At 37.9% G+C, this 13,400-nt stretch overlaps 1 protein-coding gene across 1 annotated transcript in view; it reads right to left on the bottom strand.

The window, feature by feature from the left end:
* Window positions 1-13,400, bottom strand: part of CWC27 (CWC27 spliceosome associated cyclophilin) — a 426,501-nt gene that overhangs the window by 388,946 nt on the left and 24,155 nt on the right. The gene's annotated exons all lie outside the window — the stretch shown is intronic.

The raw sequence follows: 13,400 nt of genomic DNA, 5'->3' as shown, positions 1-13,400 counted from the left end.
ATATATATATATATATATATATATATATATATATATATAATTCCACTGCCCGTACTATTCAAATATTCAAGCTAGACTTCCCTTTTCTTACCAAGATTTCATTATAAACAGAAGGTAAAAATGTATTTCAAGGACACTTACATTTAGAAGAACCATACATAAGCAAAATATACACTTGTACTTGAATCTATCTAGAATTAGTACCATGAGAAAATATCTAAGACAATTTTCTTTCTCCTAAGCCAGTACATTTCAAAAATTTTTGTTGCTATTGTTCTGCTTTTCTCAAGCTAAACTTACCCATGACTCCATTACAAAAAGTAGACCATAGAATTCAGAAGTTTTGTATAGCATGCCAAGAATGATCTGTATGTAGAGAATGGGTTATTGGTGGGGTATTAAGTACAAAGATCCTTTCTCCCGCCCAAGCATGCTCTCTAACTCTGCTCAAGTTACTATTTAGGACCCTATGGGAGTGCTCAGGAAGAGCAATTGGCCAACTGTTCTGAGCTAGGGCATCTTATGCTGGCAAATTGAGCTGCCAGTGAAGTTTCTCACTAGTCCTAGATCACTTGGGCAAAAGGGAGGCTGATTCTGAATAATAATCATAATCATATTATACTGATGTTCTTTAGCTTTCCAAGAATAAAATACTAATTACATTGTTCTAAGACATCTGATTTTCAAAGACATGTTCAGGATTGCATTATATATGAAATTAAGGACCATCTGTATCTGTATCTCACAACCCTAAACCAAAACCAAACCAAACCCACTGCCACTGAGTTGATTCTGACCCATAGCAACCCTGTAGTACTTAAGGTTATGTGTCAACTTGGCTGGGCCTGCTTTTGAGTGGCTGGGAAGCTAGATGTGGTTATTCCCCATGAGACTGGTAATCAATTTCATGGTGGAATCTACTATTAGCAGCTGAGTAGCTATCATAGGGATAAGGCCTGCTTTCAGGATATAAGAAGACACTTTGAGAAAGGTCTGGAGCTTTTTGGCACCTGGATCCTGCATTTGTCCAAGCCTTCATCTCAGTGGCCTGCCAACCTTGAGACTTTCTGATTTTGAAGTAGTGGCCTGTGATGTTGCTTGATAATCTTGGGACTGTGCCATTTTACTTGTCGACCTTGGGTTTTTTTTTTTGTGGTATTTTCTGTTAGAGCAGCACTAGAGAACCAAACAGACTCTATAAGACACAGTAGAACTACCCCATAGGGTTACCAGAGCTGTGATTTTTTACAGAAGCAGATTGCCTCATCATTCTCCAGTGGAGCGGCTGGTGGGTTTGAACCACTGACCTTTTAGTTAGCAGCCCAATGCTTTCACCACAGTGCTACCAGCACTCCTTTACAACCATAATAGACATATATTATTATCATGTTATAAAAAGGAAAACTGAAGCTCAGGAAGACTAAGTTATCCAAGGTCACAGAGTGTCACTGGCAAGTGATGTTTAAAGCTGAGCCTGTATCATCCCAAATACGTGCTAGTTCTACTCTACTACACTATCACTCAAAGATGACACAGATATTACTTTTAAGGAGCTCACAGCCCATGACTCTACACAATTAACACAGCAGAAAATAAAGGGTACAATGTTTGAATAGTGTATACAAAGAGAATAAAAGCATATGTTTCTTGTATAACAAAGCAAAAGATGTTTTTAAACAGAAAATGCAAAGAATCACAAAAAAAAAGATAAAGCGTAAATCAGAAAAAGTAAGATGAAATAAAGAAAATTGGAAAAGACATTTAGAAAAGACAATATTGTAATTGGTGAAGAATAAATATAACTTTGACAACCAGAGGGATGGCAGGGCAATTCAAGCAGAAAAAAGAAAATGAAAAAAGGCATGTAGGACAGCTAACAGGTAAGTTTGGCTAAAGTTATGTTTCCCACATTTCCCTGATAAGAATCCCAGGGGAACTCAGTATAGCTGCCCAGGCTACTCCCCTAAGATTCTGACTCAGTAAGTCTGGGATGAGGCCTCAAACTCACTGCCCACTCATACCAACCCCCATTGGGTTTCTGATGCAGTAAATCTTTATGGAAGTAGATTGCCCTATCTTCTTTCCACAGAGCAGCTGGTGGGTTTAAACTGCCAACCTTCTGGTTAGCAGTCAAATGCCTTAGGCACTCACTGCACCACCACAGCTCCCTGGGATGGGGCCTAGGGATCTTAATTTTCAAACAAGTACCACAAGCGAGTTTTATCATGGGGACAGTTTAGGGAGCACTCCAAAACCAAAAAAATGGGGAGCTCTGGTAGCCTAGTGCCTAAGGCATTTGACTGCTATCCAGAAGGCTTGCAGTTCAAATCCACCAGTCACTCCTCAGAAGGAAGATTGGGCAATCTACTTCTGCAGTGATACTGCCTCGGAAACCCAAGGAAGGGTCCTATGCATTGGATCTGACTCCATGGCAGTGACTAGGCTAAAGGATAGAGTTGATAAAGAGGAAGTCAGTAAAGCAGAGGCTTAAAATAATAGCCCAGGAACTTGGCCTTATTTTTACTGTCAACAAAGAACAGTGGTAACACCTTAACTAGGCTTCAGGGAGACTACTGTGGCAGTCATGATTGTAAGGAGCAGAAGAGAAGAGAGAAGGAAGACCAGTCTATATACTAGTGCAACAGCTCAGGCTAAAGATAATAAAGGCCTGGATAAGAGTAGCAGCAAAATAAATGAAAAAGAATAGATTTGAGATATATTATGGGTGAAAAATTGCTAGGACATAGCAACTAACTGGTGGTACAGAGAAAAGCTATGAAAAAAAAAACTGAATATAACATTTGGAGAATACTGGAACGAGGGAAAACAAATCACAGAACAGGGAGAGATTGGGGAAGAAACAATGAGTTGCATCTACAAAGGGCAACCAATAAGACTAAGCTCTGATTTCTTGGCAGAAACCATGAAAGCAAGAAGGCAACAGGATGATATACATGAAACACAGAAAGAAAAAAATTGTCAACCAAGAAATATATACCAAGGTAAACTGTCCCTCAAATATGATGGTGAAATTAGAACATTTCCAGATAAACAGAAATTAAGGGAATTCATTAAAACCACAACAACCTTACAAGAGATACTAAGGGGAGTACTTTGGACAGAGGACCATGAGCAGCAGACAACAACCAATGATTAACAAACATGATGACATAATCCAGAAATCAACAGTTACGTAAGTATCCAAAGAAAAATAAACTTACAAGACTGTAAACAGGGACCAAAGACATCAATTGGTAAATGAGGACAACTACAAACCAAAAAGAGGGATTAAATAGTGTAGGTACAGAACTTCCAAATGGTGAGAAACTCAAAACAATTGTGAGATAAAATACACTGTTCTAAACTTGGGAAATAAATCACAGGTTAATCTTAAAGAAAATTAATAAATCTTCACATTAAAAAAAGGAGAGACACAAATATTTAACAAATACTAAAACAACAGCAAAGAAGGAAATGATAACAAATTTCATAAACAAAATGAGCTCAGCACAAAAAATTATATGAAACAAAGAAATCAGCAATACCACAAAAAAAGACAGCAATAAATTAATCTTGTCGATAATTATACAGAATGTAAATGGATTAAATGCATCATTCAAGAGACAGAGAATTGCAGACTGGGTTAGAAAACATGACTTATCAATATACTGACTCACTTTAAACACAAAGACAAAAATAGGCTAAAAATCAAATGTTAGAAAAAGATGTATCAAGCAATGGCAATCAATGAGTGGCAATGATAACTTCTGATAAAATTGACTTTAAGACAAAAACCAACAAAAGAGATAAGGAAAGGCATTATATAATGATTAGAGGATCAACTGAACTAGAGGACATGTTGTTGTTGCTGATGTCAGGTACCACCAAGTCATTTCCGACTCATAGTGACCCTATCCACAGCAGAACAATACACCATCCTGTCCCACACCAGCTCCACAATCCTTGGTATACTTGACCCCATCGCCACAGCCACTGTGTCAATCCATCCTGTTGAGGGCCTTTTCATCTTTTGTTGACCCTCCACCTTACGAAGCATGACATCCTTCTCCAGGGAATGGTCCCTTCTGATAACATGATCAAAACAGGTGAGACAAAGTCTGGCCATTCTCGCTTCCAAGGAGCATTCCAGCAGCACTTCCTCCAGGACAGGTCTTTAGCAGTCCATGGTACTTTCAGCATTCTTCGCCAGCACCACAACTCAAAAGCATCAACTCTTATTCAGTCTTCCTTATTCATATTGTGCAGTTCTCACATGCTTATGAGGTGACGGAAAATATCATGGCTTGTGTCAGACTCACCATAGTCCTCAAGGAGGTATCTTTGTTCCTCAGCACTTGAAAGCAGTCCTTTCCAGCTGACTTGCCCAGTGCTATACATCATCTGATGTCCTGACTGCTGCTTCCATTGGCATCGCTTGTAGAACCAAGCAATGTGAAGTCTTTGACAACTTCACGATTTCTTCTCCATTTATCGTGATGCTACTTATAGGTCCAGTTGTGAGGATTTTGGTTTTCTTTATATTGAGATGTAATCCATACTGTAGACTGTATTCTTCAATCTCCATCACTAAGTGCTTCAAGTCATCTTCACTTTCAGCAAACAAATTTGTGCTGTCAGTGTATCACAGGTTGTTAATGATTCTCCTTCTAAACTTGATGCCAGCTTCATATAGTCCAATGTCTCAGATTATTTGCTCAGCATACAGATTGAATGAGTATGGTGACACACTCCATCCTTGATTTTAAACCACGCAGTGTCCCCCTGTTCTGTTCAAATGACAGCCTCCTGATCTATGTACAGGTTCCTCATGAGTACAATTAAGTGTTCTGGTTCCCATTCTTCTCAATGTTATCCACAATTTGTTATGATCCACACTCAAATGCCTTCGCACAGTCAATAATAACACAAGTAAACATCTTTCTGGTATTCTTTGCTTTCAGCTAAGATCCATCTGACATCAGCACTGATATCACTTGTTCCACATCCTCTTCTGAATCCAGCTTGCATTTCTGGAAGCTCTCTGTCAATATACTGTTGCAACTGTTTTTGAATTATCCTCAGTAAGATTTTACTTGCATGCAATATTAATGATATTATTTGATAATTTACACATTCTGTGGGATCACCTTTCTTTGGAATGGGTAAAAATATGGATCTCTTCCAGTCAGTTGGCCAGGTAGCTGTCTTCCAAATCCCTTGGCATAACCAAGTGAGTGCCTCCAGTGGGACATCTGTCTGTTGAAACATCTCAATGGGTATTCCTTCAATTCTGGAGCTTTGTTCTTTGCCAATTCCTTCAATACCGTTGGTTCTTGAATATATGTCACTTCCTGAAATGGATGAAAATTGACTAATTCTTTTTGGTACAGTGACTCTGTATTCCTTCCATCTTCTTTTGCTGCTTCATGCATCATTCAATATTTTGCCCCTACAATCTTTCAGTATTGCAAGTTGAGGCTTAAATTTTTTCCTTTGTTCTTTCAGCTTGAGAAATGCCAAGCATGTTCTTCCCCTTGGTTTTCTAACTACAGGTATCTGCACATTACATTATAGTAATAGTCTTTGTCTGCTCAAGCTGCTCTTTGCAATCTTCTGTTCAGCTCTTTTATGATGTCATTTCTTCCATTTGCATAAGCTACTCTCTATTCAAGGGCAAGTTTCAGAATCTCTTCTGACATCCATTTTGGTCTTTTCTTGTCTTTCTAATGACCTCTTGCTTTCTTCATGGATGATATTCTTGATGTCATCTCACAAGTCCTCTAGCTTTTGGTCATTGGTGTTCAATGCATTAAATCTATTCTTTAGATAGTCTCTAAATTCAGGAGGATATACTCAAGATCATATTTTGGCTCTCGTGGACTTGTTTTAATTGTCTTCAACTTCAAATTGAACTTGCATATGAGAAGTTGATGGTCTGTTCCACAATCACCTCCTGGCTTTGTTTTGGCTGAAGATATTGAGCTTTTCCATCACCTCTTGCCACGGATGTAGTCAATGTGATTCCTGTGTATTCCATCTGGCAAAGTTTACAAGTGTAGCCACCATTTGTGTTGCTGAAAAAAGGTATTTGCAAAGAGTAAGTCATTGGTCTTGCAAAATTCTATCATGTGATCCACAGCACTCCTTCTGTCACGAAAGCCAAATTTTCCAAATACTGGTGATTCTTCTTTGTTCCAACTTTTGCATTACAGTCACCAGTGATAATTAACACATTTTGATTGCACATTTGGTCAATTTCAGACTGTAGAAGTTGATAAAAATTTTAAATTTTCTCACCTTTGGCACATGAATTTGAATAATCATTGTATTATTAACTGGTCTTCCTTGTAGGGGTATGGATATCATCCAATCACTGACAGCATTGTATTTCAGGACACATCTTGAAACATCCTTTGTGATGATGAATGCCACACTGTTCCTCTTCAGATTGTCATTTCTGGCATTGTAGAACATATGGTTGTCTGATTCAAAATGACCAAATCTGGTCCATTTCAGCTCACTAATGCCTAGGATGTCAATCTTTTTGCATTCCATTTCATTTTTGACTCCTTCCAATTTTTCTAGATTCATACTTCATACATTCCTTGTTCCAATTATTAATGGATGTTTGTAGCTGTTTCTCCACTATTTGAATCATGCCACATCAGCAAGTAGAGGTCTTGAAAGCTCTACTTTATCAATATCAGGAAGGCTGGTTCTACTCTAATGATGCAACTCTTTCCCAGTCATATTTTGAGAGCCTTCCAACCTAAAGGGCTCATCCTCCTGCACTGTATCAGACATTTCCAGGCTACTCATAAAGTTGTGCAGTAATATATCATACAGTGTTTTTCTGCTATTCATAAGGTGTTCCTTGGCCAATTATTTGAAAAGTGGATGGCCTCTTCCTTCTTCCTAGTCTGTCTCAGTCTGTAAGCTGCATTGAAACCTGTGCACCATGTGAAACCATGCTGTCATTTGAAACCAGTGGCACAGCCTCAAGCTTCACAGCAACATGCAAGCCACCGCAGTATGACAAACTGACAGACAAGTTTGTCTCCCTTAGCTGTTCAAAACCTCTCCACTTCCTGCCTCTTGGGGCCTGTGTCGCTACTCTTACCTGGATCCCTGCCACTGTCTGGGGTCCCTCGGCTTCTCTTTCCACCTGCTTCTTGCCTCTTGGAGGTGGGGCCTGTGTCCCTCCTCTCACCTGAGATCCCTGCCACTGCTCAGTCTGTGGTCCTCCAGTTTCTCATTCCCCCACTTCCTGCCTCTTGGGTGTGGGGCATAACCATAATAAATATCTACACACCCAATGAAAGAGCCCCAAAATACATAAATCAGATTTTAACAGAAATAAAAAGATAACATATGACTCTACGCTAATTATTGGAGACTTTAATACACTAATTTCAATGAAAGATAGAACAAATGGAAAGAAGCTTAACAAAGACACAGAAGAACTAAACAATACAATCAACCAACTTGATCTTATATACACTGATAAAGTATGTCACCACAAAACAGCACAATATGCATTATTTTCCACCATATATGAACATTTTCTAAGACAGACCATATGATAGGCCACAAAGCAAGCCTTAATAAATTTAAGAACACTGAAATACTGCAGTGCATCTTCTCAAATCACAATACTATAAAATTAGAAACCAACAATAGAAAGATCAACAGAAAAAGAGGAAACACATGCAAACTGAGCAACACCTTCCTTAAAAACAACTAGATTACAAATGAAATGAAAAACTTTCTTGAATTAAATGAGAATGAAAACACAACATACCACAATGTGTGGGACAATGCAAAAGCAGTGATCAGAGGGCAATTTATACATATAAATGCACACATCAGAAAAGAAGAGCCAAAATCAACACCTTATCCCAACATCATCACCAATTAGAAAAAGAGCAGCAAAAAAAAGCATACAGTCACCACAAGAAAAGAAATAATAAAGCTTCAAGCAGAAATAAATGCAACAGGAAATAGACGATAGAAAAAATCAGTAAGACTAGAAGTTGGTTCTTTGAAAAGATTAATAAAATCAACAAACCACTGGCAAACTTGACAAAGGAAAAAGAGAAGATGCAAATTAACACAAGTAAGAAATGAAATGGGTGACATCACAATGGAACCAATCAAAATATAAATGATAAAGATATTATGAAGAACTGTACTCCAACAAATTTGAAAACCTAGAAGAAATGGATATATTTATGGAAACATACTACTTACCTAAACTAGTACAGACTGAGGTGGAAAAATTGAACAGACTCATAACAAAAGGAGAAATTGAACAGGTCTAAAAAAATTACCAACATAAAAAAGTCCTGGCCCAGATGCTTTCCCTGGAGAATTCTACCAAACATTCAGAGAAGAACTGACAACAATCCTACTCAAACTATTCCAGAATACAGAAAAGAATGGAATCAACCCAAATTCATTTTATGAAACAAGCATATAACCCTGATACCAAAACCAAGCAAGACATCACTAAAAAGGAAAACTACAGACCAATACCCTTCGTGAATACAGATGCAGAAATCTTCATCAAAACCCTAGCCAACAACATATCAAAAAAATAATACATCATAATTAAGTGGGATTCATACCAGTTATGCAAGGATGGTTCAACATAAGAAAAATAATCAACGTAATCCATCACATAAGTAAAATAAAGGAAAAGAACCACAAGGTTATATCAATCAATGCAGAAAAGGCATTTCATAAAATCCAACACCCATTCCTGATAAATAGGAATAAAAGGGAAATTTCTCAATATAACAAAAGGCATTTATACAAAACCAACAGCCAACATTCTCAATGGAGAGAGACTGAAATCATTCCCCTTGTGAATGGCAACCAGACAAGGATGCCCTCTATCTCCACTTCTATTCAACACATTGGAAATCTTGATGAGGGCAATAAGGCAAGAAAGGAAAATCAAAGACATTCAAATTGCTAAGGAAGAAATAAAACTATTCCTATTTGCTGATGATATGATCTTATACATAGAAAATCCAAGAGACTCAGCAAGAAAATTACTGGAACTAATTAAAAGATTCCACATAGTCACAGGATATAAGAATCTGTAAGATTTCTCTACAGCAGCAGAATTCTCTAAAAAGGAAATCAATACTATTTATCTACCAAAAAGATAAAATATTTCTGAATAAATGATACCAGAATTCAAAAGACCTATACAAAGAAAACTACAAAACACTATTTCAAGGAACTGTAAGATATCTACATAAATGGAAGAGCATACTATGCTAATGGATAGGAAGACTGAACATTGTGAAAATGTCAATACTACCCAAAGCAATCTATATATTCAATGCGATTCCAATCCTGATTCCATCAATATTCTTTCAGGACATGGATAACCAATCAATAATTTTATATGGAAAGAAAAGAGCCCTCAGATAAGCAAAGAACCACTGAAGAAGAAGACTAAAGTAGGAGGTCTCACACTCCCCAATCTCAAAATCTACTATCAGCCACAGTAGTTTGTTTGGACAGCAGTCCAAACAGCCTGGTATTGGGACAGCAACAGACACATAGACTAGTAGAATAGAATTGAGAACCCAGAAATAGATCCATTCACCCATGATCAGCTGATCTTTGACAAAGGGCCGAAATCCATTCAATGAGGAAGAGACAGTCTCTTTAACACACGGTGCTGGAGAAAAATGAAACAAGATCCATACCTCACACCATACACAAAAATTAACTTCAGATGGATCAGGTTTAAATTTAAAATCTAAAGTTCATCAAAGAAAAAACAGGGGCAAAGTTGGGGGCCTAATATATGGCATTAATAGACTACCAAATACAAGTAAAAATACACAAACAGAAGAAGATAAATCAGATGACTGAGAACTTCTAAAAGCTACATTCTAATGGACATCAAAAGACTTCTCCAAAACAGTAAAAAGAGAACCTACAAACTGCGAAAAATATTTTGCAACAACATATCCCACCGGGGACATTTCTGTAATATTTATAGAAAACTTCAACACCTCAACATCAAAAAGACAAACAATCCAATTAAAAAATGGGCAGAAGAAGTGAACAGACACGCTTTGCCAAAGAAGATATTCAGGCGGCCAAGAAATACGTGAGGAAATGCTCTGAATCATTAGCCAAATCAAAACAACAAAATACCATCTCACGCCAGCAATGATAGCAAAGTTCAATAAAACAGAAAATAACAAATGCTGGTAAGGATGTGGAGAGACTGGGACTCTCATATACTCTCATACACTATAAAATGATACAACCACTGTGGAAAATGGTATGGAGATTCCTTAAAAAGTTGGAAATGGAATACTTTCATTGTTGGTTACCAGGGATGGGAGGGGAGGGGAGAGGAGGGAAATTTGCTAGATAGGTTTTTTTTAAAAAAAAAAGTATATATCTATATCTATACATCTATAGATATAGATAGATATATGTATATATAGATATATATACACACATACCCCAAAGATTATTAGTGGTTACCAGGGGTATGGGGGAGGGGGAAAGGGAATTTTTTTCTTTGTGGAGCAGTTATGCTAACAGTGATGGAATATTTTGGAAAAGGACAGCAACATGACAAATGTCATAAATATCCCTGAGCTGTAAATGTGGATGTTGTTATGTTGGTGACTGTCTTGGTGTTTATGCTTTCACCACAATACATGTAAATTTTAAAAAATTGAAAAAAAAAAAGTTTAAAATTAAAAATAAAATAAATAAATAAATAGGTAGATAAATAAATAAATAAATAAATATATATATATGTATATATTCTAAAGAAGTGAGAGCCAGGACATGAATATATATATATATGGAGCTCTGGCAGCATAGTGCCTAAGGCACTTGACGGCCAACCAGAAGGCTGGCGGTTCAAACCCACCAGCCATTCCTCAGAAGGAAGGCTGGGCAATCTACTTTCGTAGTGATACCTCCTCGGAAACCCAAGGAGGGGTTGCTATGAGTCAGGTCCGACTCAACAGCACATAACAACAACAACATAAGAATGTCCATATATATATACAATTGACCCAAGTTATAATAACTTCTTAGCCACAGCCGACCACCCTGAGGAAGCAAGTCGTTCGTCACAGGGGACAAGAAATTTAATTGGCATAACATACTATACAAATACATTACTCTACATTCTACTTTGGTGACTAGCGACTGGGGTCTTAAAAGCTTGCAAGTGTACATCTGTTGTTGTTGTTGTTGTTAAGTGCCGTCGAGTCATTTCCAACTCATAGCGACCCCATGCACAGCAGAACGAAACACTGCCCGATCCTGCGCCAGCCCCACAATCCCTGCTATACTTGAGCCCATCATGGCAGCCACCGTATCAATCCATCTCATTGAAGGCCTCCCCCTCTTTCATCGACCCTCCACCCTACCACGCATGACATCCTTCTCCAGGGAATGGTCCCTTCTTACAACATGACCAAAATAGGTGAGACGAAGTCTGGCCATTCTTGCTTCCAAGAAGCATTCTGGCTGCACTTCCTCCAGGACAGATCTGTTAGTTCTTTTAGCAGTCCATGGTACTTTCAGCATTCTTCGCCAGCACCACAACTCAAAAGCATCAACTCTTCTTCGGTCTTCCTTATTCATTGTCCAGCTCTCACATGCATACCAGACGATTGGAAATATCATGGCTTGTGTCAGGCACACCTTAGTCCTCAAGGAGATATCCTTGCTCCTCAGCACTTGAAACAGTTCCTTTACAGTTGACTTTCCCAATGCTACACGTCATCTAATGTCCTGACTGCTGCTTCCGTTGGCATCGATTGTACAACCAAGCAACGTGAATTCTTTGACAACCTCAATCTTCTCTCCATTTATTGTGATGCTGCTCATTGGTCCAGTTGTGAGGATTTTTGTTTTCTTTATGTTGAGATGTAATTCATACTGCAGACTGTATTCTTCAACCTTCATCAGTAGGTGCCTTAAGTCATCCTCGCTTTCAGCAAGCAAAGTTGTATCATCTGCATATCTCAGGTTGTTAATGATTCTTCCTCCAATCCTGATACCACGTTTTTCTTCATATAGTCCAGCTTCTCGGATTATTTGCTCAGCATATAGATTGAATAAGTGTGGAGACAGAATACAACCCTGACGCACTCCCTTCTTGATTTTAAACCATGTAGTGTCCCCTTGTTCTGTTCGAACGACAGCCTCCTGGTCAAGGTACAGATTCCTCATGAGTACAATCAAGTGCTCGGGGATTCCCATTCTTCTCAATGTTGTCCATAATTTGTCATGATCCACACAATCAAATGCCTTTGCATAGTCAATAAAACGCAAGTAAACATCTTTCTGGTATTCCCTGCCTTGAGCCAAGATCCATCTGACAACAGCTATGATATCCCTTGTGTACATCTAAGATGCAACAATTGGTCTCTCCTCATCTGGACCAAAGAAGAATAAAGAAAACCAAAGACACAAGGAAACAATTAGTCCAAGGGATTAGTAGAGCATGAGAACCTCAACCTACATAACATCTAGATCAGAAGAACTAGACGGTGCCCAGCTACCACTGTCAGCCACTTGGAAAGGGATCAGTGTAGGAGATCCTGTGTAGAGTGGGAGAAAAAGGTGGAACAAAACTCAAAACCATGAAAAAGACAAGGGTATAACTCATCTGTTAGAGACTGGTGAAACCCCTGAGACTATGGCCTCTAATCACCCTTAGGTCCTGGAATTGAACATACTGCTATAGCTTCCAAATAATAAGACATATATGTAAGGTGAACATTTACACCATTTAGGTATACTCCCTACAACGGTCAACCAGGGGAGATCAGAAGGGCAGTGTTTGACAGAGAGATAGTTCAGAGGACAGGAATACATAGGAAAGAAGGACACAGGGAAAGGGAGGAAGTGGGAAGATAGCTGTTACATTACGAGGATTGCAATCAATGTTATGAAACAAAATATGTATGAACTATTGTACAGAAGATGAATCTGTTCTGTACACTTTGACCCAAATCACAATTTAAAAAAAAAGATGTATGTGAAGTATTGGTTAGGTAAAATGCCACTAGGCAATGCAGTAATTCAAAGACATGAATTTCATTTTAAAAGACCCAAGGTTCAAATCCCAGCTCTACTTACTGGTTATACAACACTCAACAAATTCTAATGTATTTATATTTTAATTTATTCATGGGGTAAAACAGGGTTAATAACAGTACCTATTTCAAAGGGCTGTGATGAGAATTAATTAAATGAATAAATATGTGTAAGTAACATCAAAACGAATATAAAAGTTTTGGTCTGTGGTTCTTTGTTAAAATGATGATAATAATCATTATCATCAAGCAAAATAATTAAACAAATAGCAGTTAAAATCTGAATCATAATGTTTA

This window comes from Orycteropus afer, unplaced genomic scaffold (assembly GCF_000298275.1).
Source record: "Orycteropus afer afer isolate SDZICR_OR568_19922 unplaced genomic scaffold, OryAfe1.0 scaffold00362, whole genome shotgun sequence".
In the NCBI taxonomy this organism is placed as follows: Eukaryota; Metazoa; Chordata; class Mammalia; order Tubulidentata; family Orycteropodidae; genus Orycteropus; species Orycteropus afer.
Note: the sequence above shows the minus strand (reverse complement) of the source record. Positions and strands in the feature narration are given on the sequence as shown.